Below are 26,458 nucleotides of genomic sequence, written 5' to 3' on the forward strand. Positions count from 1 at the left end.
TCGGGTCCCGCAAAGGGACCTCGTAATTATGTGCTAATGGGTTAACGGCGCCGCAGCCTTTTATGGTGCCGTTAACCCATTAGCGCCAGGGTCGTAATGAGGCCCATTGAATTCCTAACTGATGCAGAGAGTTTCAAAGCTTGCCAAAGTGTTATTGTATCTTTGGAGAAGAAGAGGTTTGGCATCTTCTCTCTGCTAAGAAAACAAGCATCTGCCTCTAGGTTTGCACAGTGGCGCCCCCAGACATTTTTTATTTGGGTGGCCTGATGAGGCCACAGGAAATCCTGGGGTGGTACACAAATACATAACTGCGCATGGGAGGGGGCATGGCAATGATGTTTGCGGGCAGTGGGGGCATGCCAGCAGGGAACATAGTTCCACTACTTCTTTTGGTACACTTTGATCATTGACCGCTAGCAGCTGTACTCTATTACGCATCTAAGATAGTTTCAAAAAAGACCCAAACTGTCGTTGACAAATGGGGTCCACTTTTTTTTTTTCAGGTTCCCTGACCTTTTTTTTTGGTCACAGTTTCACCATGCATCAAATACTAAGAATTGCAAATCTGTTAGAAAAGAGTAATAGGTATGATGCTTTCTAAGGTCTCTCAAGCAAGGGTCCTTAATATTTTAAAAAATAACTGCTACAGCCTAGCTGCAAAAATTATGGAAAATGCCCTAGTAGTTTACACGGGAGCCACATTTCACATGCACATTCAAGAGGCACCTCAGGCACCTCGCCTGACAGCCAGGGCAGTTTCTAGCAAACTTTGTGCACAGGGTGAAACATCAGAATGCGCCCCCCACACTGACTGGAACACGGCACTCCCAAACTACACCTATGTCGTGCGCCAAAACCCCTCCTCAATATGAATAAATAATGCTATATAAATCAAGCTGGTTACATTACATTCAAATTCGAGTACTTTACTGAATAATTCTTATGTGAAAACACAGCTGTTGCTGCCCAAGTAAATGGTTTTTCTGTCACCTGCTCTTAGGGAAGGCCTTGCCTGAATGCAGTTTCAAGCTGTCCGTACTGGCACACTGAGGTGTGAACAGCCTATCGGGGTCTGAGGGCCCACTGACTTGGCCCTGTGTTGCAGGTGTTGTGTTCGTACCACCTCACTTGTATTTTGCAAGGGGCAAAACTAGACTAACCATACAAATTATTTTCTTATAGAAGGTTATCATTCCAAGATGGACAGTCTGGTACACTCTTATTGTGCTCTTTCAAAATACCTCTCTGAGAGTGGGAAAGGGGACAAATAGCACCAATGAGGATTCCTGTATACTTTGCATTAAATCACAGAGCATTTCAGAACTATAACAGTGATCAGAGATCTCTACATTTGATAAACAAGTCTGTGATGAAAGGATTGTATTTGTGAATCTCTAAATGCATAATTGATGCATGGTTTGGTGCTCCCATCACGGTTCACAATACTCACCCTAATATTAAAATGTTTGTACCTTGAACCATACGTGCTTATTTGGACAGCTTACGTTTTTGGATGCACGTATAAAATGGCTGCAACATCAGCCACTCAGATGGGGTACACCGTACAAGGGCTCTTTTGCTTCTTGTTTAAGTGTGGGCACAGTATGGCATGCTCATCAGAGTCACATACACAAAACACTCCAGTGTGCTCTTGAATGGACATTAGGCACATCAGACAAAAACAGGTGTATGTGCGGTTATAGAGCACCACATAGACACCATTAACCAACAGGGTCAGGGTGGCGACTTGTGCAGCGCACAAATCCTTGCTGCACACATCACTGCATTGATTTGCCATGGACTACTGTCTGCATGGTGACACACAATGACCTCCACTTTCCTAATCAAGGTGCCAAGTGAGTTGCCATCTGGTCTGTTGTGCGTCTGTGCCAAGAAATGGGGCTGCTGACAGCCATAAATTGAAACATTCCCAACTGACTAAAGGTACAATTCTATTGTGGGAAAGAAGGCCCTGGCAGTCTGGCTCAGTTGCACATATATCATCCAGGTCAGGGTGCCACACATAGACACACTCTGCTTACCTCAGCTCTGTGAAGGGTGGTGGAAATACATCTCTCAGTGCTGCACGGCAGCCAAGGTCTAAATCTCGTTTTGCAGTGCCACCAACCCAAAAATCTTGGCAGCGTGTTAACTTTTCCCCTAAACTGGCACTTCAGCTTAGCACCCGGGACTGCGGCCAGTTGCTAATAGCTTTACTGCCATGGACCTGCATGGCTTTCTGGCTCAATAGCCTGTGTAGCTCTGAGCAATAATGCTTAGTTATCAACAACTTGTGAAACAAAGCCTGGTCCTACCATTATTAAAGAAACACAATTTAGATCCATCCTGAGGGCCCAAAAACTATAAGCTCATATCAATGTTTCATTTCACAGCTGCAGGTATTGACTCAGAGGTAATGGTTCAGTAATAAAAGGACCTAGAATAATTGTCTGTTTTCTGATGTTTAGTCTGGATTTTGTCCCTTTAGAAGAACTGAAGCTGACATCATGGATGTGCATGGGAAATGAGTATGCCTTAGGGGTAGAGGTCATCCGCAACATAATTAGCATTTGACATAGTGGCATACATACAGTAGTCTCATTGACTGAGCGATGAGGATTATTGAGGCGGCAATGCCCTGGATTCACTCCTTTATCATGAATAGAGATCAGGGTGCCAGCTAAGTAGTTCTCTTTTTGCTTCCGTTGGTGACCACACCTAAGTTAGTATAGCAGGTTAGACATGGAGGGGTTCTTTTTGATACCCTCCTGCCATTGCACCTACAGGTACAGAGATTGGTGAAATCCTCCTACTGTCTGTCTGTACACCATGTCAGATGTTAAGCAGGCAGCATTGAACGTTCTTGTTACAGGCGGACCCTTTACCTTGTGTTTTATACTGCCCTGCTATGTTCCTAAACATCTCCAAGAAGCCGAGCTTCCAGCTGTCCAAAATAGGGCTGTTTGCATTATGCTTGACCTCGAGAAATACGGCAATGTGTCTATGCATCGAAAAGCACTTGGCTAGTTACAGTACCTGTGAGTTTCCAGATTCAGTTTAGGGTTGCCAGCCTGGTCTTGGTGTGAAAAAACAAAACCGCGGCAAAAAAGCGAAAGCAAAAAAATAAATACTTTTTTTGTTCTCACTGAACTACTGGGCATGTTGTTTTCCATGCACACATTTCGCAGGGTGGCCGATGGGGGGGCCAGCATTTTTATAAGGGTGGCTGTGGCACCCATTTTCCACCCCTTGGCGGCGCCCCTGGGTTTGCAATCACAAGAAGGGATATAGCATTGATTAAAATGGAGTGTGGCCCGAAGCCAGGTCACAAAAAACCCAATCTCATCATGGAACCCAAGCCTGCCAATTTGCATAAATGCAAAGTGTATTTCGGGACCAGAAGAATGCCCAGAATTATAAATTTGCAACATGTCTGTAATATTGATTTAGCAAGAAACCCTTTTGAGCAAGTAATACAATTTGGGTTCTGTTATTTTCATTAGTCACAATACTCACGCTAACAAAACAAGTCTACAAAATTGTATCACGTATATACCACTATGGACAGCTTTTAAACATGCTTTTAGGCTGTTTCTACACAGAGTGCTATGCCAAGTCTTCTGAAGCATTGGCTGTTCCAGGGCACAAAAGCAGTTCTGAGGGTTTCCTGGGGTTTTCTCCAGAAGGTGGATAAACTTTGCCAGAACACTGCTGTCTTGTTTGGCCCATTTCCTACTCTGTAAACTACAGCATGAAATGATGTGTGCAAATCAATAAAAAGAGAATATATAGGTTGTTTCATTAAAACCACTGATTTCGGTTCTATTAGGAACAGCCTGAAAAGATTATCTATTGGATCAAAGCCCTGCTTAACGCTGCCAATATTTATGTTTCACTAACACAGGCTTCAAGATATTTGAATCGAGTTTTCCCATACATTTTGGGTGCTCAGTCGATTAAAGAAATGCTGTGATCATTGGTGGGTACATTCTCTTGTCGCTCTTTAAAAAATAGGTACAAGCTCCACTCCTCGCCAACTTTCAAAGATTCGATGGGTTCTATTATAGACATTCAGTTTCGCTGGACACATAACGAGTCTCTTGCACTCGCTCAGTGTCCTGACCACCTTACCACGCCTTGGGACTCAACTATATTTACTCTGTAGTCCATACTACAGTCAATGCACCAACAGTACTCCAGTATGTCACGTGACATCAAAACCCGCTTCCTAGGTAAGAAACCGCTATTTGTTATAAATAGTTACTCGTCCATATAGATTTACAGGCATTGACGGGTCTGTCTTCATATAGTAAGTCCCTAATACTTCAGCAACTTCTTCCACTTCATTCAGTCTTTGACAGAAAAATAGAGGCAGGAATGTAAGTGAAGAGAGGGAGAACAAGAGGCAGGGAGAGATGAGAGATAGTAATGTGGAGGGTATAGGATGGAGGGGAGCCTGGTCGGCAGGAGAAGGGAAAGAGTTCAGGTAAGATGGTTTGGGAACAAGGGTGAGTAAGGAAGAAAGACAGAGGACGGGATGTAGAGAGGAGGTATGATATGAAGAGAGATTGAGGGAGAGGAACCAAGGGACATTGAGGAGTGGGAGGGATGGAAGGAGGAAAGGGAAGTCTTGGGATGACTATTGCCATAGCATGAAAATGGAAAGTGTAGACCACACCACCCTGATCAGAGCCTAGTAGATTGATCCTATTTAATCATGCCTTAAAAATAAAAGGTCCAGACCCACAACAAAAGAGAAGCAAGAACAATAGTGTGATAACATCTGTCTACCAATCTTCCCTTCCCCTCTGCTGTTGCCTTTCTATTCCATCCACACCCCTTTCACTTTTGATCCTTCCCAGTCAATTTACATCCACTCCTTATTACCACCATTCCCATTTACCACCTCTCCCATTTAGTACAGCCAACCCTGCCATGTCTTCTTGGCCTGGCTGGGAGAATCAAGGATGACTACTCTTCTTCTTGGACCGGGTGATCATTGTGCCCCCAGCCCTTATTTAATCTCAGCTTCAGTGCAGTCCAGGAATGCCTCCCTGAACACTGTGGATTGTCCAAAAGGTCTCAGAGTAGGAGAATGGGGGCCTGTCATATTGGTGTGAAAACAGATCCCTCCTTCTACCAGAGTACTGCAGCATGGACTGGGACATTTTGTGGCTTAAATAATATAATTTTGAAGCACAAAATGTGTATTTTTGCTGTATTTTCACAGCACATTTTTAATTGAGTTGAGTGTGCGAGGTAGTGCTAGCATGCACGAGAGAGACGGGGTGAAACAGCAATTGGAGATGTAACCAATACTTGAGACGTATACACATGCAAACAATATGTGCTACTTTGGTGAATATGAAGGGTCACTATTATTAAATATGGAGTAACCCTAGTCTATTTTACCATGAGTGTTGCCTTTTTTAGAATAGCATAAGGTAAATACAATTTCCTTTTTCTTTTTTGAACCCAACACCAACACTGCCAGTCAAGGCACAGCAAGATTGAATGATTTGCCCAGGATCACACGCTTTGATTATGTGCTGAAGCTGGAATTTCAGACTGTTCTGGAATGTCGGTACTTGAGCACGTGTCTTCCCAGCTCAAGTTGATACGAATATGTGTTCATGTTTTGGTTTGAAAACCTAAAATAATGCTCCATTCTATACAGATAACTTTAAACGTGCACAAGCCACATGATACACCAACTTGGCAATGTGTACAAGATTGAAAAGAGAGTATCGGTTTTGTTTCCTAAATTGCTCATAGGGGATCACTTCTGTTTGCACTTTTGGCAAAAGGGCCCTCCCCTTCAGTATTAATTGTTTCCACCACATAGTAGACAAGTAAATCGTAAAACACACAGATTAGGGTTCTGGATTCAGTATATGTAAATTTAAAAAATGTTGCCCCATACAGAAAATCAAAGTTGGCACCCATGAACCGTAAAGTATGTCATTAATCAGCTCAACTGGGCCTAAGTCATGGGAACTACCAAATTCCATCCGGTTACACCATCAATCAGCCACTGTGCTTGCCAGTACTGATCTCTACTCTCCAGAGTTGTTTGCACACCATTGGTTGTCTTAATCACAGGGGTGGGCGTTTAGAACTTCACACCTCATGACATTGTCCGACTCATCCGAATAGGTATGTTTACATCACTGCCTACCCTGTTTCGTCCTTGTAGTGATCAATAAAGGCCCCTACTGCTAATTATCCAGGAGAGGTACTAGTTCCAACTGTACACAAACACATGGTTACCTCTGCATTAGTCTACAAAGACAAAGCTGTTACAGAACGCAGTGAAATCCTGTAAACCTGTGCTTTTGCTACAGGTGTTCTATTTTACTTACTAGGACTGTGCTCCATCTTCCCAAGGCTGTAATCAACCACTTGGGTGATGCTCTACCTGCAAAGGTTGGTGCTTGACTCTCCCAGCACCGTGCTTAACACCGCCAGCAGTATGCCTCAAACTCAGCAAGATGCTCCATCTTACCAAGGACTATGCTCCACCACAAGTACCCACGAATGTGCTTGCCCCACGGAGACTCTCCTTCCCTGAGTTTTCTCCCTCTACACTCAACGTGACGAGGCTCATCCTTCTTGTCCATCAGACTGATTTAGGCCTCCTTACCCAGAGGATTGACTGCAATTTGTAAAACGGGCAAGATACTTTAAGATCTGGTGCATCAAGGATGCAACATAGTACACACGCTGCCTTTCCCTTACTTTCTCTGCAATCACTTGATGAAGTTTGGTAGCAGTGGAACCATCCCTACGAGTATCCCTTCAACCCACACATTTTCTCCCAAGTACACAGTCAGAGTTTGAGGACTTGTATTGCCAGTGCTAGAAATTCACTGGGCCGGACAGTGGACACTAACATCTCTCAGTGATCTGACCTCCCATGTTGATAAATATAGCAGTCTTGCCCCCGCCACCGCTTGCATCGAGGGAGCAAAGGCACTTGATTCAGAATTTAGAACCACAGGCTTCATTCCATAATCTGGATCATCATGCCCTGCACAGTACTGCATAGTAGGTTTTTCAATGTGTCGGCATGATGTGATGTTTTAGCCCGATGCATCACAGTGATGGAGTGGCTCTCTTCCATGATTCCATCTTCCACCTGGCCATTCCCTGCTAGCAATGAAAGCATGCTTCATCCCGAGAGTTCTCAATGTCTTGACATGATCAGTGAACTTTAAGTCTGGCACCACAACTGGGCATGTAAATAGCAACAGATGAAATAGGCAAACATAAGTAAATGTGGGAAGGGCACATCACCAATATGTGCCATGTTCAATCAGTAACGTGAATACATTGCCTACAGATTACTAAAGTAAAGGAAAACTACTGAAAAAGGAGAGGATGTTTATCCTACTTATCATACAATGTAAATGCTGCCACGTCATTTGAACGAACAAGAACATAAAAGGCATCATAATATTGAATACATGTATTTTGATGGAGTCTGAAGATGCTACAATTATTTTACAAGCAGGAAACATTTTGCTCACTCTCAGGACCCCCAAAATTCATTCAATAAATGTATGCACACAGTAGAAAGTAGTTATCCTTTCAGTTTACATGGTCAACTGTATTACTTGTGAATTGCTTAAATCTAAAGAAGGGCTCCTGGAGGATCAACCCTATTCTGCCCAGGAGAGCTTAGTTTATAAATCACAAATGAAAGGGTCGGGGAAAACAATGGAGAGCTTCACCCCTTACTGTTCATTCAACCATTCGCACGTTGAATTGCAAAAAAACACATCTAAATTTCCCAAAAACCTATTTTTATATAGTTTTTGGTATCTACTTTCTTCGTGGTTTAGGTATAGTACTGAACATCATTAATTACGAAAGACAAGCAACCACAGTTTGCACAATAAAGCACAAATCACCAACATATGTATTGTATACTTGTTTTTCACTTGTTTATCGGATTTTGACCCCTGTCGTTCCTCTGAGGTATGACAGTAGATCCTGTATTATATCCATTGTATAGAATTATGTGCAAGAGAACCAACTTGCTTTTGTTTTATTGTGCAAACTCTGGTTGCTTGTCTTTCGTAATTAATGATGTTCAGTACTATACATAAACCTCGAAGAAAGTAGATACCAAAAACTATATAAAAATAAGTTTTTGGGAAATTTAGGTGTGGTTTTTTGCAATTCAATGGTTGAATGAACAGTAAGGGGTGAAGCTCTCCATTGTTTTCCTCGATCCTTTCATTTGTGTTTTGTGAATTGCTTAAGACACCTATTGGATAGATATATCTGTTCCTGAAAGAGAGGCATGTTAATCAGGGCCCTCTTTCATAAAACTTTAGGCCAAATTATAGTGCACACATGTGCTTAGATGTAACCATTCTACCGACATCTATAGGAACAGCTCTGCACTGGCACTAAGTCCTTCCAGGCAGAGGTGGCATTTTAACTATCTGTACCTGTGATCAAAAAGCTGTTTTTACACATTGATCCAAATTCAAATGATTGTGGAATCTAGACAGTCTGGTGGCAAATACGTCTGTAGATAAAAGCCATGCCTGGTTTGGCATGGTGACTGCTAGACTCACACAATTATAAAGCTATAAAATGTGGTCTCACCCCAGTGTCAGCTCTGTGAACAGAGACTACTTATTACAGGAATGATGTATATTGGCATCTAGGTGGAATGTCTCCACAGGTGCTATGTGGATCAATAGCCAGGATGGTGTCTTTGGTTCTCTAGCAGGAAGTGTAACACCTTATCACCAGAGCATAGAAACATCACTCGGGTTGTGCCCTGGGAACATTTAAAGGCGGGCAATGAAATATAAAACACTTTCTCACACTAGAATGCCGACCACTGGAGTCTCTTTGAAGTCAGAAGACATGGGAAGTGGACAGGGTCATAGTTACCAGAGAGGGGATCTAGGCCTGGATAAGGGGCCCAGCATCTTGATCCCTGTTGCAGCACTCTTCCTTTTTCCCTTTCATAACATTTTCCATGGCGATGGTACTCTGGGGTTGTTGTCATAAGACAAAGGGCACTTGTTGCAAAAATCTGAATTGGGCACGTTAAAACAAGGTTGCTTTGAACCAATCCCCTATGATGTTTTGCCTTTAAAAAGAGAAAAGACACACATCATTCTTTAATTCATTGGTGGAGTTCTACAAGGACACAAAGGATTCTCTGGACCTGTGTTCGAAGCACTGGCTATATCAAAGTTCCATTCCATGGAGATGAAGACAGATGGCATTCAAGGCAGAGGTGAGCCATGTCCCCTAACCATTCCCAGGATACCGTCATATATACTGCTGGTGGACTAAGGTCTACATACTGGCTGCACTGGAACCATGCTGCTGTTCACTTGAGGTGATTGATCCCCTGTAGGTGCAAACTGAAAGTCAGAACAGAAGCACTCCCAGGAATTGTGGAAACAAAGAGGCAACACTGTCCAAGCTACTGCGCGGAAACCACTGCAGTCATTCTTAACTTCGACTTCCAACCTCCTCAGAATCTTGAGTGTGCTCGGAGCTGACGCTGATGCTACAACAACTCCACATCAGAGACCTGCCGAGTCTTTTAGCATCCCCATTTCGACACACTCAACTGACCACCAGATTGTTTGAGCTACCAGCTGACGCTGCTACAGTGCCACAACACCACAAAAGACTGCTCACTGCTGAAGGCAAGTCTCTGTCCCTGAGGTCACTGGGTCTTCCAGTCCCCCGACTCAACACTGACACCCATTCCCAGAAACCTTGATCTGCAGGCCATTGCTGCTGCCAAACAGCACTTCATCATTGGGATCTGTGTGTGCTGTTCCACGTCGGGACTGTGGTCCATTACTGAAAGTGCCCAGACTCTGGGTTTGATGCAGAAAAGCCTGGCTCAATGCTGTAGAGCACCCAAATCCAGGAATTATGGTGCTGTGAAGAAGCCCTGTCTCCCTTTGTCCACCTTTGGGACATAGTGTTTTTTGAGCCCCTTACTCTGCCTTTTTCTTATAAAACATGCTTAAACATTCACAGTGTGCCAATTAAGTGCATGTACACTCCAGCTCAGTTACTCACAATGCCATTTCACAACAGTCTGCATTTTCTGTGTTTTCTTTAGAGGGCTGGGTATTTGCTAGTGCCTCAGTTAATTGATTACATTGTATTGCTTGATTAAAATTCTATATTTTTATAGAAACCTGATTGGAAATTATTTTACTTTGTAATCATTGTACTTTAGTTGGTTTGGATGCTATTGTTATAACGTTCCAACTCTTCTCAAGATGTAGCCTGCCCTCGACCTGCGTTATGATACAAGGCAATGGCGATATACTTCTTAGTTTGTGCCCTGCCCAATCTTATGATTGGGATCATTTCTGGTTCAGCAATAGTGTGGGGCTGAGTAGGTAGTTTAGTCAGTACTCATCCCTTTACTTCTGCAATAGCAGTAGTCATTTTGTCACAGATAGCATGGACTGATAACAGGTGAAACCTCTTTTACCTGGGGAAACATAGAAAGAAAATGATAACAGAACAATGGAAATGATGTAAAACACAATAACATACTCACTTTTAACACTTTAAAAACACGTTTTCCAATAAATGACAGAAGTAACACAGGAATATACACCAATACATTGCTGTTTAGAGGAAGGTTTTAAATAGAAAGCTGCTGGGTTGACCTTACATTAGCCTCACACTTGCCCACATGGGGGATAGTTACAGAGGTACAGTGACTACGTTCTACTCTAAAATGGCTGACACAATCTTTATACACCTACATCAGTTGAGATTATATCCACATGTGAGACCATGTGTAAACACAGCTATGCTGATAATCAATGCGATGAGCGTTAAAGAGTCTCAAAGAACGAATTGGAGAGGTTGCAATAAAATACACACAATTTCAGATCATACCTGTGTAGCATATGGTATGTGGGGCTGGATTATCATTTAATTGCACATGCACAGACAGAAATAAAGAATGCGCAAACATCACTTGCTCATAGCCAGTTGCATTAGTGCCATTTTAAATGCAATTTAATGGCATTTGCTCTGCTGATAATGTCATTTTGAAGAATGGGCAAACAACATTTGCATGTCCGCGATTTCCGTTTGAGCAGTTATACAATATCAGGCCAAATAATTATTACATGCATATGTCAGGCTGAAGGGAGAACAGAGAATCATGGCTTTAGCATGGGCAGCTTGGCGATTTAGTACAAATTTCATAGGCATTTCCAACACCAAACAATTTCTAGGACAGGTCCTTAAGAGGATGAAAAATAGGTTATCAATAAAACAACAAGGGTGGCCAGGGATGTGATATGGACCACATTTTAGACATGAAGTAATCCCAAAGAAGTTTTCATAATCATTATCTATATTGGACAAACAATGCCTTCTACCGAAATGTGGGCCAAATGTTGGACTATAGTTCTGAACACATATGGAAGAGTTTTCATTGGTATAGGGCCACTTAGATTTATACTCACGTAATGCATCATTATTAGTTGTTATACCATTTCAGGTTTTTGTTTAAGAAAATATGTCTAACAATGGGAAGGATACATGCATGACAACAACCATAAATCCAGTGGATTAGAAGAAGGATAGATGTACAAAGGACACACTTTGGGCCGGATTCACAGAGCGTTTTCCAGTGGGGTTTGCCATCACACAACCCTTCTGTGAATTAGGCCCTACATTTTATGAAAGAAACATGACATTAAAAGGAATCTTGTAGGGTTACATTTCATTCTAAAGTAAGGGGAATGAAAGCACATTGAAATATACACCATCGCCTATCAGTTTATGTCTAAGAAAATGACAGACATTTGTGCCACAACTATTTAAGTGCACTTTTTTAATTTGAAATTGTAAACTCCCCTCCTCACTACAAAACAGTCTGTCTCCTCCTCACCCTAAGACTATCACTTCTTCCTTAACTGATAACAACTTTGTCCAATTATGTTCATACAAAATTAGGTTGTGATGACCATGAAGTTTAATCTACTATGGTCAATCCACCATTTATTAATAGAACTTTATTCAGCTCCCTGCTTTATGCAGACAAGGAGACTTCTATTGATGTGGCATCAGGAAAGCTCCAGGAAAGCTCAATATTTGCTGGAAAATATTTAGAATCTCATGAATTAACCCTTAACATTTTCTAGAGAAAAATAATGGCATTGGCAAAGGTTATATAGTTCCTTGTCTTGGTACTTGGGTAAAGTAAGAGTAGAGTTAATTGATGCATATACTGACTTAGAAACTTTGTTGGCTAATAATGGGAGCCAGACAACGCATATTCAGAAAACTGCACAGAGTGTTTGCATGTGTCTTGAATTAAGGTTGTTGAGGTTCTTCCACATATATGGCACCCAGCTGGTGGATAAAGGCGTACACAATGTGAGTGAATCCGGGGGAATGCTAGTTGCGTTGTTCCTCAGGGCGAGATGTACACCTACTTGTATTCTATTTGCATTTATTGAGCACTTTTGTCAAAGCTATTTACAATTTAATTAAAAGAAACAGTACACAAATAAATGTTCCCATAATCAGGGACTGTTTAGTCAGAAAGAAGTGACAGTAAGAAATGGTCGTTTAGCCGGGAGCGAGACGATATGAAGGCAGGGAGAGGCACAGATGTCAGCAGGAAGATTGTCCCATAATTTAGGAGCCAGAAGTGAAAATAATGGAAACACAAAGGAGCACACGGTGGCTTCAGAGTGGGGAGAAGGTCAAGATGTTGAGAACAGAGAGAGCGCAAAGGAGTATGATGTGAAATATGTGGAACGCAGACGAAACCATCTTTTTTGATCAGACCCCCTTGGCACTCCAGCATTCACTCAATGTGCTTGCAAAGTTCGCTTTGGCAAATAATATGCAGATCAACACCAAGAAAACAAAAGCCATGAGACTTGCAGGCAATTTCCCTAGTAAATGTCCATTTGTATGGAAGCTGGTAGAGGATAAGCTAGAGGAGGAAAAGATGTGGAAGAGAGCTACATTTATTTGGGCTTTCCTTTAAAACGAAATCCCTCCTGTAACGTCTACAAAGAATTCTCAGTCCCTAGAATTTGGAGGAAATGGTTAATCATTAAGCGATATGTCGCCAGTAAAGGAATCAACAACTTGGAAGGACTTCTTACTATCTATCGAATGAGTATTATACTATGATATTATATGGCCTGAAAGTTCTCTCCCCAGCCATGGTCATTTGGCCGGACAAATATGAAGCAAACATATTACTCTCAATGATGAACCTCCCTAACTGTGCCGGTAGAGGCTTTGAGACTGGAATTCGACATGTGCTCTCTTGTAACCCTTTGGTTCGTTCAGCGATCCATTCTTTATCTCAAAGTGATGCATCCTTTTAATCAAGTAAAGGGATTGCTGAAAATACTGGCAAAAGGCAAACACGTAGGTAGGAGAAAACTCTTTATTAACGACCTGATGAAATCTATTCTAGACCTACTATCATCTTTGGATCTAGAAATGGCCCTGATTAGTGAGGTTCCGAATAGGAATACCATTTTTAAAGATAAGGATGTACAGTGGGATACAAATATCATTCTTGATAAACTTGCGCAGAAAAGAAGTGATGCAAGTCCTTTTCAACTCAAAACTTTTTGTTGATGGGACATTTTCCCTATCTTATCACATTTGTGCTGCATGCTTTAAAGAGGTTCATTGTCTACCTTCTATTCAATATATTGCCTACAGATGAATACTTGGGCTCCTAGAAGAATACCCTCCTGGAAGCCATACAATTTCACCCTTTATATGTAAAATGTTATGGGGCCTCATTACGACCATGGCGGAGGACCATGGCGCTATAAGCACCATGGTCCATGGCGCTAAGCTGCCAACTCCGCCATGGTGGTTGGCGGACTTACCGCCCCATTCCGACCTTGGCGGGGCGGTAAGTCCCCAATCCCCATTTTACCCTTCCCCATTCCCATTCTTGCCCCATAGGGCATAATGGGAGTGGGGAAGGCGTTAATTTTATGGTGGCGTAATTAACACCAAGGTCCCTTAGCGCCATGGATTTTAACGCCTGCAAAAAGCAGGCGTTAAAATCACCATGGCGCTAAGGGAACTCGTAGTAAGGCGGAAGGGGTCGGCGCTGTTAGCGCTGGCGTAAACCCCTTTCCGCCAGGGTCGTAATGAAGCCCATGGAACTTTGCGAGGCATAAGTATTGAGGTGGACCAATTTTGGAATACTCTTGTCTGTGCAAGTCCTTTATTATAACGGTGGCAGCTTACCACACATGGACTTGTGTGGCTGGTCAGTTTTAACTTTTAATCTGTTTTATATTGACTTTAGGTACCATTGAGTGAATTATCAAATGTTAACTGGGACATATTGTGCATATGCAACTAGAGGTATTTTGAATGTTGAATATGTTATGTGTATGTTATTATTATGTCATGTCTATGTTATTATTTTTGAAAGTATTTGGTTCCTCCATAATTTTAAAGTGAAATTAATATCTATTAATATGAATTTTGTATGTAATTGTGCTTAATTTTTTTTTTAACTAAATGCACATTAAATTAATCAAAAATAAAAAAAATAAAGTGAAATAAGGGAGAAAAGATAAAAAGGAGCAAGGCCATGATAGTCTTTAAAGACTGTGTAAATAAAATGAAAAATACGTTGTGAGTCAAAAGGGAGATTGAAAGAAGAGAGTGCTTAAGAGAGGAGAAAGTTGAGCTGAGTAATAGTTAGGTCAAGAAAAGATAGAGGAGAAAACAATGGGATTGGTGGCGTGGAAGGAAAGAAAAGGATGAATTTTGAATAGGTTAAAGACATGAAAACAGTATCTGGTCATTGCATCGAAAGCCATACCATCGAATGCGTTTGCATCACATTTTTTACATCTAAAAAATGTGCATCAAATGAATGTTTTTGGGGGGTAAAGGGTTAATTTTTGTTTAGATGGATTTTTAAGGGTAATAAACAGATGTTTGGGGCGGGTGGACCCGGACCCCCCCACAAAAAATTGCATTTTAAGGAACATTTGTTAGAGGGAAAAAAAATTGATGCAAAGGTACCTCAATGCAAGGGTTTCTATGCAATGACCATAAACCCATAAAAACAACAGATACAAACAGTAGGAGAGATGTATTGAGAAAAGGAGAGCGCAGAATCAAAAATAGCACCTAATTTACGAGCACTGGGAGATGGTGCAATTTAGGGTGGGGATTTCTTTGCTTTGCCTCGTACTGCATGCATCCAACATCAAGGTTGAAGCACAATTCATAATTGCTTTGATGTTAGTTGACAAATGTACAATCTGGCCTCTGGCACTGACGCAATCCCTGCTGACCTTTTCAAAGAGGAAATAGATCTATGGGGTCCACTATTTACTAGATGTTTTAATTCCTGAAAATAGGGGAATACCCACAATCCTGGAAACATTCTATAATGTAACCTATTTTCAAGATGGGAGACCCAGGAAGCCCTCTTTGACATAGGCTTATTTCATTACTGGTCAAATTTTTTAAGATTTTTGGACAGGCAGTATGGCAGCATTTAGAACAGTGGATCTATGATAATGATAGTCTCTCAGACATCCAATATGGCTTTTGGCCAGACCTGGGGACGCAAGATCACGCTCGCAACCTTTATTTGGTTGGAGCATCCTCTATTTATGTAAGAATCTATCTGGCATTCATGGACCTGAGTGCAGCATTTGATAGAGTGGATAGAGTTGAGACTATGGCAAGTGCTCAGGTCCATGGGGTGTCCAGCTGAATTGGTAAATTCGTAAAGGTTTACACATCATTCATGAGGATACTTGATCCAATGTGAGGTTTGGAAACCAGGGGCAATGTACGGGTTTCTACACTAAGGATGTGTTGTCGTCCCGGTGCTATTTGCCCTTTATGTTAATGGTTTATATAAGGCACTAGTTAAGGCGATGGCTGATTCCACCAGGTTGAGTGAGATGCCCCTCCTTGTACTGGCTTATGCTGATGATACCATTCTGATTGCACAGACCCCACTTGCCTTGCAACTTTTAATAGACTCCTACACTGCCTTTATGTCTGACTTAAAACTATCTGTAAATACAAAAAGTCAGCAGCGAGTATGTTCTAAAAGGTGTGAAAGGAGGATAGAAATTAGAAGAATGCTGAGCAACAGTGAATTTATCCCACATGTTGAAAAATGTGATGGGCATCACATTTAATGAAAATTCACTGGGGGGCTCGCATATAGAGAAACAGTGTCTCAGAATGAACAAGGCCCTCAGGGATTGTCATGCTTTATGAATATGTGCCAGGGTCAACCGATTAAGCTTAATTTGAAAGTGTATAGAGCACAGACCAAGGCAGCAACAAATTACAGCACCACCCTGTGGGGTAACAAGAACATTACTGATATTGAAGAGAATGTTTTTTTTCTAAACTTTGGGTCTCCCTAGCTCAGTGCCAAATTTTGCTGTACATGTTGAACTAGGTACACTGCACATTGGCGACGGGTGGTATATGGCTCCACTTTCGCATTGGCTGGCACTTTGGTCTAATCCAAGAGCCAAGTTGAGGCACAAGATCATCAAGGCCCTGATGCAGAGCTCATTTTGAAATAAAATACCTTGGCTACATTTGATCTCTCAGTTCTTGTTACAATTTAATGCTCAAAGTTCGTAGTGCCCTTCTGCTCTTTTAACATTGGCTGCAGTGCATGAATATAAGTAGATGTTTGGTTCTTTAGTTACAGGCAACAGGGAAACATCTGGGCTCAGGATCGAATCTAAGAAGAAACATTTGTTAATTTCCGACCCAACTTGTGTCGAATCATATCTTTTGCACACTAATAAAGTGACAGATCGCTGGGCTTTGACTAGGGCCTAATGTAACCTTTTATGGTTTGGAGCAGTTACTAAGAACTGGGGACCTTGGCACCAGTCTACAGTTTGCTCGGAGTGTAGTGCTGCAAAAGAAGATATGTTACACTTTGTATTATTCTATCCCCTCATTCATGATGTTAGAACAAAAACGTATGTCCCGTTGCTTAAAGCTACAAATTTCATGCAAGTCCTACCTGCAGTGATGTATCTTATACCTGCAGAATCTATACTAGTAGGATGGGGTTGCTTGGAATGTTTGAGAAAATCTTGGCATTGTAGGAAAAAACTGTTGGAGGGCAATTCTTAACCTATTGTTTTTACCCTGAATGCTTTTTCTATGTTTTAAACTTCTGGTGCATACTTTGATTTTGTACTGTTTGTTGATCATTTCTTGTAGTATTGATGTATTGCTGTATATGTGGTTTATGGATTTGTAATCCGAAGAAACTTTGATGATGATGATGATGAAGATAATTGCTTTATATTTCTTGACCAAGTTTGAATCTGTATATCAGTAACATAATGTCTGAAAATGCTTATTCATCTGTTAAGGATAGGTACTAATGGTACTAATAGTCCAACTACTGCACTTTATGACTAAGTAGGTGGAGCTTTGCAAATACAATTCTGAGAAGCACAGCTGTTGTTAACCCTAATAAATAAAAAAGCAAATAATAAAATTAAAAATACAACATTTGTTATTTGTAATGTGAACAAAAAAAACGAATGCCAGTTGGGGATCACTTGCCACATAATAAGGCTGACTATTTACTCGACGGGGATGAGGGCTGCCCTCTTTGCTCCAATGGGGAGCACTAGCAACGCTTTCAAAAGTAGTTTCAATATTATTGAAACATTGAGACAGAAGTTCATCAGATTAGAGAGACTGTCCAAAAAGGAATAAATATTGGGAACAGGCCTTGCTTCCCAATTACTTGGAAAATGGCAAAATTCCAAGGGCCTACAAATTAAAATTTTCCACAGTTTTGACAATCAAGGAGACAAAGACATGGCTGACAAATGGGAGGAGAATTAAAATCACAGTTCCAAAGTCATGCTAGAATTGTTGATAGTACACGCAAATAGAGAAATAATAATAATAATAATAATAATTAAAAAAAAATAATAATAATAAATAAACATACCAGGGTGACAATTCAAAGGAGATTAAAGAAATTAGTAATGTAGAAATTACCAAGCAAAAAAATGATGACAAAATGCATGATATTTTGAGAGACTATCAAGATGAAATCAAATTGAGGAAGTTTGGGGAGTATTTCAGAGATGACAGAGATTACTGTGAGGATAAAGTCTATACCTTCAAGACGAAATACAATGACACAGGTTCCAAGTGAAGGGGCAGTACACCGAACACCACCCCGGTCAGCTCTGATCCGGAATCCGAGGGGGAGAGTACTAACATGTCAGGACAAAGTACAAACACTGTAATTACAGTTTCAAATAAAGGAAAATGTTTTTTTAGACCAAATCAGGAGGTACAGAAAATGTACACAAACGAACTTGAATAAGATTACAAGCCCTCTAGTGCAAAATACTACAGTACAGAACACTGTACCAGGAGCAGGAGGAGGAGAAGTGGAAGTTTAGATGAAGACACAGGACCCACTGGCATTCTGACCAGATCCAACACGAGGAAACAGCCAGGGAGATGATTAACAAGGATCTGGTGGTGAATCTTTCTAGTAAAACACTAGCAAAGTTGGAAATGGCAGTTCTTAATAAAGGATTACCATTTGCACCCAGTCCAAATGCTGATTTTGTTGACATCCAAATCAATATATTTATATTTTTAAGAAAACTGAAATAAAAAATGTTTTTGCAAATCAAGTGAAGACATTTGTTCCAAACCAATGCTCAACTCATTAAGTACTATCACCATGGGAAACATTGAAGGCACAAACCTTTTGATGTCCCTAGAAGATGACACATATCAGGACTAGGCAATGATTTGCTCGGAATTAGGGGTGCAAGCTAGACACCTCACAATAGAAAAAATAAAACCCAAATCCAAGTTCACTTCACAATTGGGCAATGCAAATGTCATAGGGAAATTCCATCGAGCCTTAATACAGGAGATCCACTCACATTTAGACAGAAACTGTCAGGAAAAAGAGGTTGAGAGTGAATCTGAGTGTAGAGGAACTCATATCACTGGACAGGTTAACAAGATAATACATTTTTTTATTAAAGAGGCAGCTAAAGGAGGCAATTTTGTACTCAACACACAGGACTACATAACTATGTGTAAGAAGCATTTGGCAACACCAGGCTGCTAGAGAAGCCTAGCCTCAAATCCAACCTAGAAGATTGTTCAGGATACACAGGCATTGATCCAAGAGTTGTGTACCCTAGGGTACCTTACTGATTAGGAAACAAGTTTTTTGTACATTACTGAGCTAACAATGGGCACCTATATGTCTTGCCAACGATTCACAAATCGATTCAAGCTCTTCCTGAAGTCAGACCCATCATGAGCTGTAGAGGCTGGGCCACAGAAGTCATTTCCCAATATCTGGACCGCTGTCTTAAACAGCATGTAGTGATGATGCCTTCTTACATTAGTGACAGCACACAGGTATTGCAATACTTATCAGACATTTATTGGCAAGAAGGATATCTTCTGGCAACTTTAGAACAGCTCTCTATACAAGAATTGATCTTGAATTGGCGATTAGAGCAGTAGATTACACCTATCACAGTCTTGCGGCATCCTACCATATGGACATAGAAATGCTACAAAAAATGAGTTTCACTCTAATCGACAATGTTTTTGTGTTTGATGATTCATACTATGTACAAGCAAAAGGGTGGCCATGGTAGCGAAGTACGCCTCTCCTTGGCCAACTTATTCATGGCACAATTTGAGAAGACTTGTGCTCTTAACAACAATTACTTTTCCAATCACATTCTTTCATGGAAACCTTATAAAGATGATATTTTAATCATATGGCATGGTTCTGGGGAGAGCTTTGAGAGGTTTGTAGCCTATACTAATGCCAATGCTTTTGGCATTACACTAACAGGCCACTGTGACGCTACTAGTATTGACTTTCTTGATCTCCATATTGCCATTAGAGACAGCAAGATTGAGACCAAAACCTTTCGGAGGCCAACTGAAGTGAACTCCACTTTGCATGCTCAAAGTTGTCATCAACAATCCACCATTAATAATATTCTGGGTGGCACATTTTTTAGAGCAGAACACAATTGCTGCAAAACATAGATTTACAGCATGAATGTGACTTTTTGGTTTAAAGATTCCTTGTGAGGGGATATACCCAGGATTCTATCAGCAAGTCTCAAGTATTAGGAATAAACTGAGCCCATCATTTTTGATTACGGGTACTATGAGGCAACCACATGGGAGTCATTGGTTAAAGACTGCACAGGGCTTTCATAAAAGCATGTGCAAGCATGCGCATGGGGACTGTGATGAATTTTCTGATCCCAATGGCACTAAAGATATGATATAGGATTTTATTAATTGTCAAACCACTCATGTTGTTAACACACTGATTTGTGTTTGTGGAAAACTGTACGTGGGAAGCACAATCAGGCAGCTACGTGTCAGGAAAAGGGATCACTCGGCCAGCATTCGTAGCCAAGATCAAAAAGTCCCACTTGCTGTCCATTGGCAATAAAATAATCAATGTGCAGATAAATCAGGCCTACAATTTATCGGGCTAATGAAAGTGAAGAGGGGAAAGAGAGGAGGAGATGTTCAACTTAAATTTAGACAAAAGGATTTGAGATGTATATGCTACCTACGCTACACTCAGTTTGGTTTAAATACAGACTACAAGATTAATGTTTTTCTGTAACTTACTTCTTATTTGTAGACCTATGAGGAGGAATGTCATACAAATGGACCTCTGGGTCATGTAACACATATTTAAAATGGTTTTAGGAATGTGGCAACCGTTTGTATATGATACACCAACAGATGTCCTTTTGTGGGGACACAATGAGTCATACACCTCACCTGTTCTCACATGGCCATTGTACTTATATACTATTCAGCCCTGTCTTGCTTCTTTTTGCGATTAACACAATGACAAAACCATGAGAAAAAGCTGACACTCACACTGGTGGGTACAAAGCTTCAGGGATGTATTGTATAATTGTTGACATGATAATCTCTCTTTTTAAACTTTAAATCAGACCCTACATGGTCCATCCATGAATACTATAATCAGCACATGTGTATAGGTCATTAAAATATGGGGACTTTGGCATTTGTGGATGTCATACTTACAAAGGATAAACTTAGCACACATATCCTGAGATATATCTAGCAAACGCATTATATCCAGTTTATTTGGAATACTTCCCATTAACTGCCCATCACTGACGACGGTCAGCATATAGTTAGGGTTCTATTTTTAATTCTGAGTTTTGGACCCTTGAGAGCTTACCACCACACATTACAGGTGGTTCACCCAACAACTGCCAATACACAATTGTGAGTGTGTATTGGACTAACTGCCCATCACTGACTATGTTCAGCCTCAAGTATTGATATTGTATCCGCTCTCGCGCTTTGGGCTATCCAGCACATACTATTACACATTACAGGTATTTTCTGCTCTGGTACTACATCACAACATACTCTAATATACATTGGCGGGAATCTATGGATGACATCATGCACGTCAGGTGTGTGATTTTGTACGCACCAATCTTGCCGTGCACGTGACCTCACATGCTCGACCATGTCATGGCAACAACTAATATGGTGAGAGGACAATCAGACGGGCACGCCGCACTAGGGATTTTACCCAGGGATTTTGTTCACCAGACTGCATTTAAGGTAAGAAGCTACACTTCTTGGGATACAGATTAAAGGACCACAGTTGTCAACATGTTTTTCACACTGGGATGAGAGATCAATTTAGATTACACACTTATTTTTGTTCACTTATAGGCAACAAGAATGACAGAAGAATGATCTTGATTTGAGCAATTACCCAAGATGTCTAAATACCACTAAAGAATTATTATCACAACGCGCCAGCCACTTGTAAGGGTCTTAAGCCTACCAAATAGTATAATAACTATCAGAGAATTTAGGACTCTCTAGCTCATGGATTCCATTTATTCCAACAGACAGGTCTTTTGGTACTCAACCCTCTAGCATCAAGTTTTATCAGAGATTATTTTCAAGATTTCACCACAATCAACCTCAATGTTCTTTTCTGGTAGGCTATAATTTTGTTTCAGATATGAATATCATGCTTACATTGATAGAGGCAATAATACATTATAAGCCATTGTTCAACTTTCTTCATTTCAATAGGGTGAGTCTGTAATAATCCCCCCAGACACTCAAACCTATTAGATGTTTTCTTAGAATGGTGGATGTTATACCAGGCACATACGATGCATACTTTTTAAAAAAATTAGTGGTCCAGCTCTTCTCACACAAATTTAGATAACTACATGGATGATATGAATACTTACCTTTAATCACCTATGGTAGGAAATCACGGCCAACACACTTTTTATTAATTCTGCAAGAAACAATTCACGGTTTCAGATCACTCAGTGGCCATGTGCAGATGAGGGGCATTACACATTGACTGGTGAAGCAACTAATGCCAAGATTGAGTTTACTTATGCATATCTGTGACAATGGGGGGTCATTATGACCTTGGCGGTAGTCGTGCCAGTAAATACAGGCACAGCTATCGCCAGAGTCATGATGCAATTATCAGCACCCGTCAATGGGGACTTATAGCCCCAGCGGACCCGGTGAATCCCCATTACTGGTAATTATTACTCCCCATTCCCATTTGAGTCCTATTGGACTCAATGGGAATGGGGAGGACAGATGCACCGGCACCATTCATGAATGGTGCCGGTGCATCCGTCAAGGTAAGCGAGCGGGTGCCATACCGCCTGCCAGGTCAGACCTGGTGGGCTGAGAGGCACCCTCTCGCAGACCTCGTAGTTTGCCGGTCTGGTAACAACAGTACCGGCAGGCTTATCTTACCGGTACCATTATTACCGGACCGGCAAACTTATAATGAGGCCCAATATCTGTCTCTTTTGTCTGTTTTTCTTGCCTACACACAACCTTCCATCAGTGACTTAAACTTGGGTATGTAACTCTTAGTTAAAAATGTTTCCATCATCTGATCAATTACTTTGTCTTCATACTTGTGTCATGCAACAAATATGTATGAATTCTTTGCATTTTTTTTTAAATTTTCTTTTTGCTTTGACCTTCTACATACTGCCACCATTCATGGATAAAAAACAATTTCATGTCTCTTGCATATGTGCTGTTTTGATTTAATCACATTATTTTATTCATGGTTCTATGGTTTTTATGTCAGCCTTGAGGACGACTAAGGTCGAAATAGGTGTTGGCTTACTTTATGGAAATAAAATCACCTACAGATGAATAATTTGATTATATTGATTTGTTTTCATACTAATAGACTGTATATCTAACCATAAGGAGGGAAAGCGTGATTCACCAATACCATTCCAATTCTTTACATTAAAGACACCACACATTTTTTAAAATCGTACAATCTATTACTCTGATGACTGACTATGACATTCTTTTTCAGTTGGTGTTGTAAGTTTGTATACCTCTATTCTATACACAGAAGCTCGAGGAGCAGTGGAGTGGATGCTAATGAATGCTGGATCGATAGTGGAATCTAAAGAATTCATTATTAATTTACTGGATTTTATCTCTTAGAATGCCTATACCAAATATAAGGAAAAATACTCCTTACAGATCTCAGATACAGCTATGGGGGCAATGATTGCACCCCTTATGCAAACAGTTTAATGCACCCAGTTTGGAGGAACTATTTAAAGTACTGGGGTAGGTAATATCTTTGGAATATGGCAAGGTCCCTTATGCACATTACATGACTTCTTTGGTTATCTTAATGCCATTGACAAACACATTCAATTTATATTTAACATTGGTAATATGGACATCATATTTATTGGTATTAAAGTAATTCAACAGCATCCAATATCAGCTCTACTATATTTCACAAAGGAACAGAAAGAAACAATCTGTTGCACTGTCTAATTTTCCAACCACCAAGCACCTTGCGTAACTTACCTTATGGAAAAACTATATGCTTTAAGCGTATCAATAGTGATGAACACATATATCAAGAATAATTGAAGAAACCTTTGAGTGAGTTTGCAGAAAGAGGATACGGTAACAAATCAAGGGTATTCATCCCTTCTCCCCAAGTGGAAGCTTGCCCCTTCGAGGCTAGGGAGGTTAGCCCGCTCTGCAAGACCCTGCCTAGCAAGCAGGACCTCACTGGGAGAGGCTCCCCCTTAGAGGACAATGACTTCCATTCCTCTGAGGAACTCCCTAGAGCATCCACTAATATGGTATATATCGGACTATCAGATATGAAGGACATTTAAGCTCCAAGTACCTGGCTGAAAACTAAGTCTAAAATATCATGAATACAACCAGGCAGAGAGAGACTGGAAGCCACAGCGCTTATACAGGTAATGGTCGGATACCGACAATCTGAGACAATATATCATTCAGTAATCGATAATAATGCTGCCGCAGTTGATTGGATCTGAGCGTGGTACCCCTGCCCGCAGACTCCCACAAAGGCTAAACAATTGATACAATCACACAGCGCATGTACTTCAAATAACTTTTGATATGAGTAGAATTGGTGGATTGGTTTCAGCTGACACGTGTTTCGAGCACAGCTCTTCTTCTAAGGCTGATATTTATCAATGTATGTATTGCATCATACAAGTATCATATGTGTAAACCCAGTCAATTATGTAGTTTAGACAATACAAAATAAGAAATCAAATTGCCAGACAGAGGCCCAGTGCATCCCAGGAGTTAATAAAAGATCATAACTATTGATACAATATGACCGTAATTAGTCCAACAAGAACATATATAATGGAACAACAAAAAAGGATACATTTCCAATGGGCAGTGTAGCAACCCCAAAAGGAAGCAAAAGAGAAAGAAATACATTGAAGCAATAGCACAAGAAAAAAAAGGCGGGATACGTTTTCAGACATGTATCACAGATTAGCATTACACTCTTTTGTCCAATGTCACATGTTTACATTGAGTATGTCCACCAAAATAAGTAAGTGCTTCCCATTTAAGAATGAGCATGTCTGTCATACTGTGTCACAGCACAACAACACACCATGACCCAGGTCAATATAGGTAACCCAAAATTCAGTGATTCTGACCCATACGGCAATCTCTAAATAAAGCATTCACGTTAAAGGTGCACACCTTAAACTTCCTGTTATGTCCACTCATGTTGGAAAATTACTAAAATTCATTAAATAAGACAAAGACCTAATTATTCAACCCTCCTATACTATAAAAAATGTGTATTGAAAGTTAGCTATACACACCAAATGCCAAATGCCAAAGTCACAGTCTCACCTGTATCGATTCCCAATTATAACAGTTCTGTAGGTGCATATCTGTAAAAGTTAACATGGATAGAAGCAATAATCTATATGCCATTAAATATAACCCAATAACAAATCGATAGTCAAATATCATATGTACAAATTGTGCATATGCTCTTACCTCAATAGTGTGGAAATTATATAATCCTGCAATTGCGGAATGACAATCAGCTACCAGTTCAAAAGCACATGTGCAAGCCCAATGCAGCACATTGCAGGGAGAGGGAGAAACCAAAAGGGACATAAGATTAGTGTTAGTCCCTTTGAAAAGGCTCCCACCCACATGAAATAACAACCTGTGCTCATAAATTACAGTCCCCTCTTATCTGATAGATGCTTTTCAGCAACTGAGCATTTTTGCGCAACCGGCGCCTGCCAGTTCCAACTGATTTTCTACATGTTACACTAGACTGCTAACCAATTGCATCGGGAGCAGCCCTGTCCGCCCGCCATTTTGGTAAGGCATTCAAACAACAGTCTCCTGATAGATGACTGCCCTCAAGCGCCATGTGAAGCTGATGTGTTTTAACAATAACATAAGCAACGATTAACACAACTTGTAAAAGCCAATATCAACCTGTGTTATTTCATTCCAAAAATATCATGCATTGACTAAGTAAACTATACATAAGCGATGTTCCTGTTCCGCGGCTAACTCCGCCAATAAATTACAAGTGTGTCAGTGTTATAGGAATGTTTGTTGATACTGGTCCAACACAAAAGTATGCATATTCACAAGCTTTATGCTAAATAACATTAGACCTTACAGTGTGTACGGCTACTGGTGTGACACAATACCAAACATGCTCAATACGTATTATTGCACAATTGAACAATGTCATTGACGTTTCCCATTTATACACAGTTACAATTAGCATAATTCACAAACTTGGCACCATTTTTCCACAATTAAACTGATTATTACTTTAGAACCTGCAGAACAGTCCAATTCTCAGTCAAAAATAGACCGATAATTTGTGGTCCGTGTTTAAACCAATGTGTGCCATACCTACAAACCATATATCGTTTTTTTTCATCCATTTGATGGTGTTGTTGCCAGTGGGTGGCAAGTGGGTATTTACAATCTTGATTTGAGATAGTGCTCAAATGCTCCCTGATCCTAATCT

Source organism: Ambystoma mexicanum, chromosome 10, assembly GCF_040938575.1.
Source record: "Ambystoma mexicanum isolate Mex_15411 chromosome 10, UKY_AmexF1_1, whole genome shotgun sequence".
NCBI lineage: Eukaryota > Metazoa > Chordata > Amphibia > Caudata > Ambystomatidae > Ambystoma > Ambystoma mexicanum.